Genomic DNA, 8,359 nt, shown 5'->3' with positions numbered 1-8,359 from the left:
TTTCAGCCTTAATCACCACTTCGATACGGGTCCAGAACTGAGAGCATGTTGTTTCCACAAGTGCTGGCAAGAGCTTTTGCAAATACTCAGCGGATGGCAGCAATCAGACTACCTTTCTGTTGTGGGAGGTCATGTTGATGATGTTTTCGACATATGATCACATAAAGTAGTTCAGCGGGTTCAGGTTGAGCAAGGAGGGGGACAGTGAGAGAAGGGTACAAAGTCATAGCACTCCTTCTCAGGCCAAACCTGGATCTCTTTGGACTTGTGGGCCGGCGCGGAGTCCTGCTGCCACATCCAGGGTCTACCAGCTGCCACCTAACTACACCAGGGGATCACCATACTCTTCAACACATCTAGGTACACTTTGGTGTTGACTTTCAAGCCGATTTTGAAGATGTGAGGTGGCATGATGTAGCCCCCACTTGAAACTACACCAAAGACCATAACCGGGGCCAGAAGCTTTGTTTTCATCACCCTGGACATGTCCCTGTTATTCATAGCAATCCAGCAATGCATTTTAAGAGTGCTGGCAATGGTCTTGTTGTCATAATTTGAATTGGTAAAGAGCATGAGTTGTACATCTCCAATCTTGCTCGTGGAACATTGTGTCAGACATGATAGAAGGCTCCTATCACTCTTGGGATTTGTACACTAGTAGATGGTCTGCAACAAAAAAGAAAACCGGTTTTAATCAAATGGAAATGGAATCATGTTGTCTTTTCTAGAGCGAGAACTTTATCATTCCACTCTGTAGATAATAATCATGTTTTGGCCAGGGATGAAAGTGTAGTATTATTTCTGATATTTTGCTTCAGAATCCATCTTTTTGTACTCGGACAGTAACTGAAAAATCCTTCTGAACTGAGGCAATTTAAAATTTTGTAACAATCAAGAAGGCATTTTTGGGGAAGGGGGATGAATTTACCCTCATAGTGCTGCTTATGCACTTATGTTACTATGCTATTTTTAAAATAGTATTTTCAAGTTAAATTTAAGTTTTACGATATCTTTTGTTTTATTAAATTGTTAGGTGAAAGTACAGTATAATTACAAAAGAGCCCTCTCGATGTTAAAAATGGCTTTCTAAATAATAACGTTATTATTTCAGCACGGTAACGTAAGTGCATAAGAACCAAAAAATATCTTGTATCTAATTCTCGCTCCATGTAAAATAAACTTGAGCGCGGCCAGTCTGTGACGTCACATCACGTGATATATCGTCTGCAAAAAAACGCTGAAGAGCGATGGACAATTTTTTAACTGCGTAAGTTAATTTTTTAAAAACAGTTATTTTGAAGTTTATTCAATGTTTATTTATTATTATAATTATTATTTTTGTCTTAAATTTTAAAAAAAGTGAAAAGTAGAGTTTAATTGTACATGAATTTAACGATTATAAAGAATTATATGCACATTGCTATGTACAAATTACGAAGTTTAATATCTTTTCTGTTTTCTTTTTTTTTTTAATCTTTGAGAGTAAATATTTTCAAGTTTAAATCAAGCGTCCCCAAAAATGTCTTACGATTATGAAATGAAATCTGTTTATATTATTTCTCCAACATCCATTACACTTTTTTCATTCATTTATTTCTTGGTAAAATGGGGGGGGGGGCAAAAACAAATTAATTATAAAACTCAGATCCACCCTTTTAATTTCTGATATCAAATTAAGAATAAACAATAATGTCGACGAAATCTTTCTATTTTGAAGATTTTAAAGACAAAATAGTGTTTTCTCTTTTCTTGTGCCCTTTTTTTAATCGACAAATAAAAATTGAATAATTAACCATTTTTTATTTTAAACATTTGTTTGTCTCAAAAGCAGACGTAATTTTTTTTTTCCGTAGTTTAAAGTAAAAATAAATTCACTAGAAATAATAAAAAAAATTGTTTAAATTGTTTGTAAAATTATTTTGTTACTAGTGCAAAGAGTGATCCGGACGTAAATAATAACGTTATTATTTAAAAAGCCATTCTTAACATGGGGAGGGTGTTTTGTTTTTGTACCTATTCTATACTTCAACCTTACAATTGAATAAAAAAACATATCATAAACTTTAATTAAACTTGGAAATACGATTTTAAAAATCACTCTCTGCACTAAATTAAATGGCGTTTTCGATTTTAATGATACTTTTTCCTTTGTAATTTTTAACTTATTATTTTAGTCACGTAAATTACTTAAAGTGAAAAGCGTTCTCGCATTTTTCTTCAGCATCTTAGTCTAGCTTAAAACCATGATTTAGCAGCAAATAAATGAAAAACAAAATCAATAATTAAATGTTTTTTCAAAACGCTCCATCATGGCGGGCAAATAAATAATAATAATGATAAAAGACAAAATAACAATTCTTTATTTTCTCTTGAAAAGTGGATTCTATTTTCGACATATTGGAAAGAAACGATAAAGGTACTCATTGCTGTATTGCTGTAGTACAGCAATACAGCATTTTCCACTCTTAAAAGATCCTTTTTGATTATTACCATTACAGGTTTTTGGAGGTGCTGAAAACGAAAATAATGGGTGCTTCTAGACTTTATTGCCGAAATTGGAGACGCCATTTTATTTCACGCACCTGCTGTGCAAATGTAAGGGAGACACCATTATTTTAAATTATAGCCGAAGCATGAAATAAATAACAAAAAAAAATTAAACTTCCGGAAAGAACTATGAAAAAAAGTGAATAAATTACTGAAAACAAAAACATTTACTGTATAAAAATTTATCAAAATATAATTGTAAAAACATTTATTGAAAAGTTTTCGTAAGAAAATATAATTTTAATATAATATTGTAATGAAAGCAACATTGGATTTTTATAAAAATTTTTTTTTTTTTTTTTTGAACAAATAAATAATTTTAAACATGTTATTGATTAATTTGTTGTTAACCCTTCAAACTTGCTTTAATTCAAAAACATGTTTAAAATTATTTATTTGTTCGTAAAAAAAACAAAAAAAACAACTATTTTATAAAAATCCAATGTTGCTTTCATTACAATATTATGTTAAAATGATATTTTCTGACGGAAACTTTTCAATAAATGTTTTTACAATTATATTTTGATAAATTTTTATGCAGTAAATGTTTTTGTTTTCGTTTCCCGTTTTCAGTAATTTATTCACTTTTTTCCATAGTTCTTTCCGGAAGTTAAATTTTTTTGTTATTTATTTCATGCTTCGGCCATAGTTTAAAATAATGGTGTCTCCCTACATTTGACAGCAGGTGCGTGAAATAAAATGGCGTCTCCAATTTCGGCAATAAAGTTTAGGAGCACCAAATAATGTTTCAAATTCCAGGAAACAAGTAGCTTCCAAAATATGAAGAATTTTTTTTTTTTTTTTTTTTTTACACAGTGATCACCACTTATCAAGGCCCGGAAGCCACTCAGGGATAAGGGTGATTGCAAGTACATTACTTTAGTGTGGAGATTTGATGAAGTGTTTAATTAAGGGGGCGGTTCATTAGGAATTTGTTAACATTGGACTTGAAGACATCCAAGTTGTAGTCTGGAGGGAAGCAGACAGCGTGCAGTTCTAAGAAAGAAGCTTTGTTCATGTAATCCGCGTTTTGATTTAGGCACAGATATAGAGTGGGGGAAATTTTTCACAGTGGATTCAGCTAGATGGGTGTTTTTCGTGAAAGATTGGCGAGGGGGGACCAGAGATTGGAGTTCAGACGAGCACCTGCCATGGAAATAACGATAAAACAAGGATAAGCTCACAACGTCTCTTCTGTCGGAGAGAGGTTGCAGGGTAGAGAAAAGGGCATCCCCCTCTAAGCCACGAAGTCTATTTTGTACTCTGTCAAGGCAGGATAGGCTGTTTTTAGCAGCTCCTGCCCAGATATGGCAACAGTATTCCATCCTTGGACGTACTTGGCTTTTATATAGATAGAGAATTGCATCAGTAGTGAGATATCTTCTCGAGCGGTAGAAGGATCCCACCATCTTTCCAGCGACCTTGGCAACAGACTTGATGTATGTGTTCCATTTCAGATCAGGAGTAAAGGTCCAGCCCAGAAGCTTGTCAAAACACGGGGCCTCACCCAGACGAGAGCCATCCATCACAATTGATGCCAGATGGGGATCAGAGCGTTGATGATGTAAGGATAGGAGTTTGGTTTTGGATGCATTAAAGGTAACCAGCCACATCTTCCCCCACTGAACCATGCGCTCGAGATCAGAGGAGAGAGAATCAGAGAGAACTTTGTCATTTACAGCCTTTGATGTGTTGCTGTAGATGGTCGTGTCATCAGCATAGATGTCTACGAATGATTTAAGTATGTGTTTAGGGAGGTCATTGATGTAGATCAGGAAGAGAGTTAGGCCCAGGATTGACCCCTGAGGGACTCCAGCATTTATATTGCAGGCCTCCGATTTTTGTCCATCTACCACTACTCTTATGAGCCTATCGGAGAGAAATGATTTAATGATTGAGAAAACATTTCCAGTGATACCGTAGCTGGAAATCTTGTGAAGTAGACCCTTATGCCATACCTTGTCGAAGGCCTTTGATATGTCAAGAGCAATTGCGCTAGAAAGGAAGCCTTTGTCAAGAGATTCACTAATCCTATGAGATATAACCATTAGCACATCTGCGGTAGATCTTGCAGAACGGAAACCATATTGTGTGTCTCTAAGAAGGTTATTCCTGCTGAGGTGATTGACTATTTCTCTATTTAATATGGATTCCAACAACTTACTGATAACACACAGGAGACTTATAGGTCTGTACTGAGAGGGAGATGACTTATCACCTGAATTCTTAAATACAGGGCAAACTGATGAGGTCTTCCAGGGAGTCGGAAAGCACTTCTCCTTAAGGCAGCACTTAAATAGTTTCGTAAGTATGGGAGCAAGTTCTGGTTGAAGCTTTTTTAACACTATAATTGGGATGCCATCAGGGCCAGTTGCTTTACTGGAATCTAGGTTCTTTATTAGCTTGGCGACCTCATGCACGGATATTTGTATGTTACCTAGCATGTTCTGTATTATAGGAGGAAATATGGGGAGTTGATGGCCTTCGTCGCATAGGATAGAATTAGCTGCAAAGTTCCTTGCAAATAGTTTGGCCCTGTCTGACGCTGACGAGATGACCTCTGGTCCATTGATAATGGTTGGGATAGAACGCACACTTCTGTTCAGGATCCTATTTGTTATTTGCCAAAGCTGGTGGGATCCAAGCCGCTGATCAGCTACCTTGGATTTAACAGACTGGGCATATAGCTCTCTTGCATTTTTTATTACTCTTTTACAGTGGTTGCTGGCAAACCTGAAAGCAGCTTTAGTCTCAGTGCATCTATTACGTTGGTAGCTATGGAAAAAGTGATTTCTGTGCGCGATAGCAGCAGCACATTCTGGGGAGAACCATGGCTGGCTGTTAGGTTTTTGTTGGAATTTTTTAGATGGTATGAATTGGTCTATGCCTACAATTAACCATTCGGTCAGATCTGATACTATAGAGGACACTTCCTTTTTAAACATGGAGTGCAGAGGTAAATCAGATATGAATGTACGGAAGCTATCCCAGTCAGCCATAGAGTATCGGTATACAGTACGGTGGAGGGGTACGTCTGGGGGCTTCTTACATTTCGTTTTTATCTTAACTGATACGACGGAGTGTTCGGAGGATCCTAGAGAAGAATGAACGGAACATGAACATAGCTCAGGGGAAGTTGAGAGAAAAAGGTCTAGAAGGCTTGCATATTGACTGGGTGTATCGGGTACACGGGTGGGTTCGCGAACAATCTGAGTGATATTATATTTCAAAAAGTGGGGGATCACTTTTCTATTAATTTTAGGTAAAATAAGCACCCATTTTATGGCCAACTTTTTTTTTGGGAGGGGGTCTGGTAATTTTTTGGGGGCGGTGTTAATTTTTTGGGGCCTGTTGGAAAGTGTGAAATTTGGGAGTGGGGGGGGGGTCAACATAAAATAGCCACCAACTTTGTGGCAACCTGTGGGTGGGAAGTATTGGGCGCCATTTTGTTTTACTTAATTTGATGTGAAAAAGAAAAGATGTAATAAAAGAAATAGCAATTAAACACTAAAATAATTTGCTTTTAACAAATAAAAATAAAGAAAAATCTTACTAGTGATGGAAAAAAATTCTCTTGAAAACTTTTTTTTTTTAATCTTCTCTTAAAAACAGTCTAATTTGACTAGGGGAGGGGAATAATTGAAGGTTATCAGGTATGCTGATAACGATTCCGACATACAAAATATGTGCAAGTAAATAATTTTCCTGCTTATAAGATGTTGCTTTTTCCACATTAACATGTAGTTCTTTTCTTTGGTCGCTAGCGGGAAAATTATTTGTCTATGCATATTTAGAATGTCAGAGTCATTATCAGCATACCCAATAACCTAAGTGGCAGGCGACTTATTTATGGTTCCTCCTTCGCTGACTTATGTCTTTATAATATAGCCGCCTGCACAAAAAACTTGTGTAACAGTTTATTATGGTCAATCTCACTTCTGATTAATGCCAAGTACTCTTGCATAAATTTGGTACACCTGCCTGGCCTCTTCACCCACTTTTTAATATCGTACCACAAGCGCTCTGTTTTGTGTTTCAGAATGTTTGATGATGAAGTGGCTGTAATACTTGTTAAGGTTGCTGTAGGCTTTCCAGCCGTTACTATATACGACAGAACCTGGTAACGCAAATTTTTCATTCGTCTGGGCCTGTTAGAACGAGAACAAAACTATGTTTTGACACTTGCTCTATTACCCCAAAGAGGCAAGTCTGGCTGAGGATTTTCCCTCTATTGTACTTGCGCCAAACAATGAAGGTTTCGTCTATTGTCACTGCAATTCCTTTGCTTCCTGTAGGTTTTAATTTTGTTGCCAACTTTCACCGACTTCTGAACAAAAAGACTGCCAATCTACACTTGTATGTTTGGAAATATTCAGATTGTCCATGAAAGTCTTATGATCCCAAGTATGATGAAGATAATGATTAACAAGCAACATTATCTGCCAACATGGAAGTTTAGATTTCTCAAGAAATATCCCCTTGGTGTCACTGACACTGAAGGAGCAGTATTTTCTTTCTTTCTTTTTTTTTTTTTCTTTTTGTCTTGGCACTACATAGTGATATGTGCAACACCAAATGCTTATGTCTTCTGTATAAGAACATGGTCTTTGACACTTGGGGCAACAGATATTATTTGGTAAGACACCATGGCATCAAAGAAAAGTTTTGCTTGCTTGTTCATTTTTAATGGAGTCTCCAATAGTATCAAAGTTTTTATTTGTACAACTCTCACAAGTATCAGTGGCACTGTTATTCATGTATCTTTTAAATTATTTTCAATAAAATTGTTTTTTTTTTTTAACTTTTTTTCAATAAAATGTAAAAAGTGAAAAGATATATATTAAAGATATTTTTTAAGAAGAATATGAAATAAATTAGCACGTTGGCTTTGAATTTTTTTTCAATAAAAATATAATTAAATAGAAATATTAGTTTAAAAATGTATGGATGAACATGAAAAGGTATGTTAACGATATTTTTAAAAGAAGAATATGGAATAAATTAGCACGTTGGCTTTGAAATTTTTCTTTTTTCAATAAAGATATTGTAATTTGATAGAAATATTAATTTAAAAAATGTATGGATGAAAATGAGAAGATATATTAAAGATAATTTTGGAGAAGAATATGAAATAAAGTTGTAAAGAATTTGTGAGTTACCAGTCAAAAATTTCGCACATTCGCTTAGAATTTTAGGTTTATTTTCAATTATACAGGTTGCTCGCATCCTTAGACATGTGCGTTCATGCAATTGGATTCATTAGACATTGTTTTTTATGTCTGGTAAGTACATCATAGAGTTTTATTATTTTTTAATGTCGTTGTGAAACTACAGAAAGGCAAAAAAAAAAAAAAAAATTACCCCAGAAATAACTTTTAATCAACCTTGTTACTTTGGCCCCCCCAAAAAACAATAGTTTTAAAGCTTTCACGCCAGTCAAAAAACCCAAAGATAACTCCCCCCTCCCCCAAAAAAAGGTGGCTATAAAGTGGATGCTCATTTTATGTTAAATTGTGTTTATTTTACATTGATCAAACCCCGTAGCCAAAAAATTGGCCATAAAGTTGGCGGAAGAAAAAGAATGACGGATTTTTATTTTTTGCGCACAAAACCGTTTCGCTAATTTAAAACATCAATTTCAACTCTTCGAGCAATTTCAGCCATTATCATGGCGAAATACAACTAAGCAGCGGCATGGTGAAGCCATTTACTGGTGAGGGAGACATAGTAGAATAGCTAAGGTTGGTCACAAAACTCCAAAAGATAGATGATGTGGCAAGCTTGTTGTCATTGTATCTGGAGGGGGATGTAT

At 35.4% G+C, this 8,359-nt stretch overlaps 1 long non-coding RNA gene across 1 annotated transcript in view; it reads left to right on the top strand.

Moving 5' to 3' along the window:
* Positions 1-1,204: 1,204 nt before the first annotated feature.
* LOC145279780 (uncharacterized) overlaps positions 1,205-8,359 on the top strand; it is a 357,881-nt gene continuing 350,726 nt past the window's right edge. The window contains exon 1 of the long non-coding RNA XR_013868447.1: positions 1,205-1,267. This is a non-coding gene — a long non-coding RNA (uncharacterized LOC145279780). The remainder of the gene's footprint in view (positions 1,268-8,359) is intronic.

The sequence above is a fragment of the Euprymna scolopes genome, chromosome 7 (assembly GCF_053919585.1).
Source record: "Euprymna scolopes isolate OS-2025 chromosome 7, ASM5391958v1, whole genome shotgun sequence".
Taxonomy (NCBI): domain Eukaryota; kingdom Metazoa; phylum Mollusca; class Cephalopoda; order Sepiida; family Sepiolidae; genus Euprymna; species Euprymna scolopes.
The sequence above is the reverse complement of the archived record's forward strand: the minus strand, read 5'-3'. Positions and strand labels throughout refer to the sequence as shown.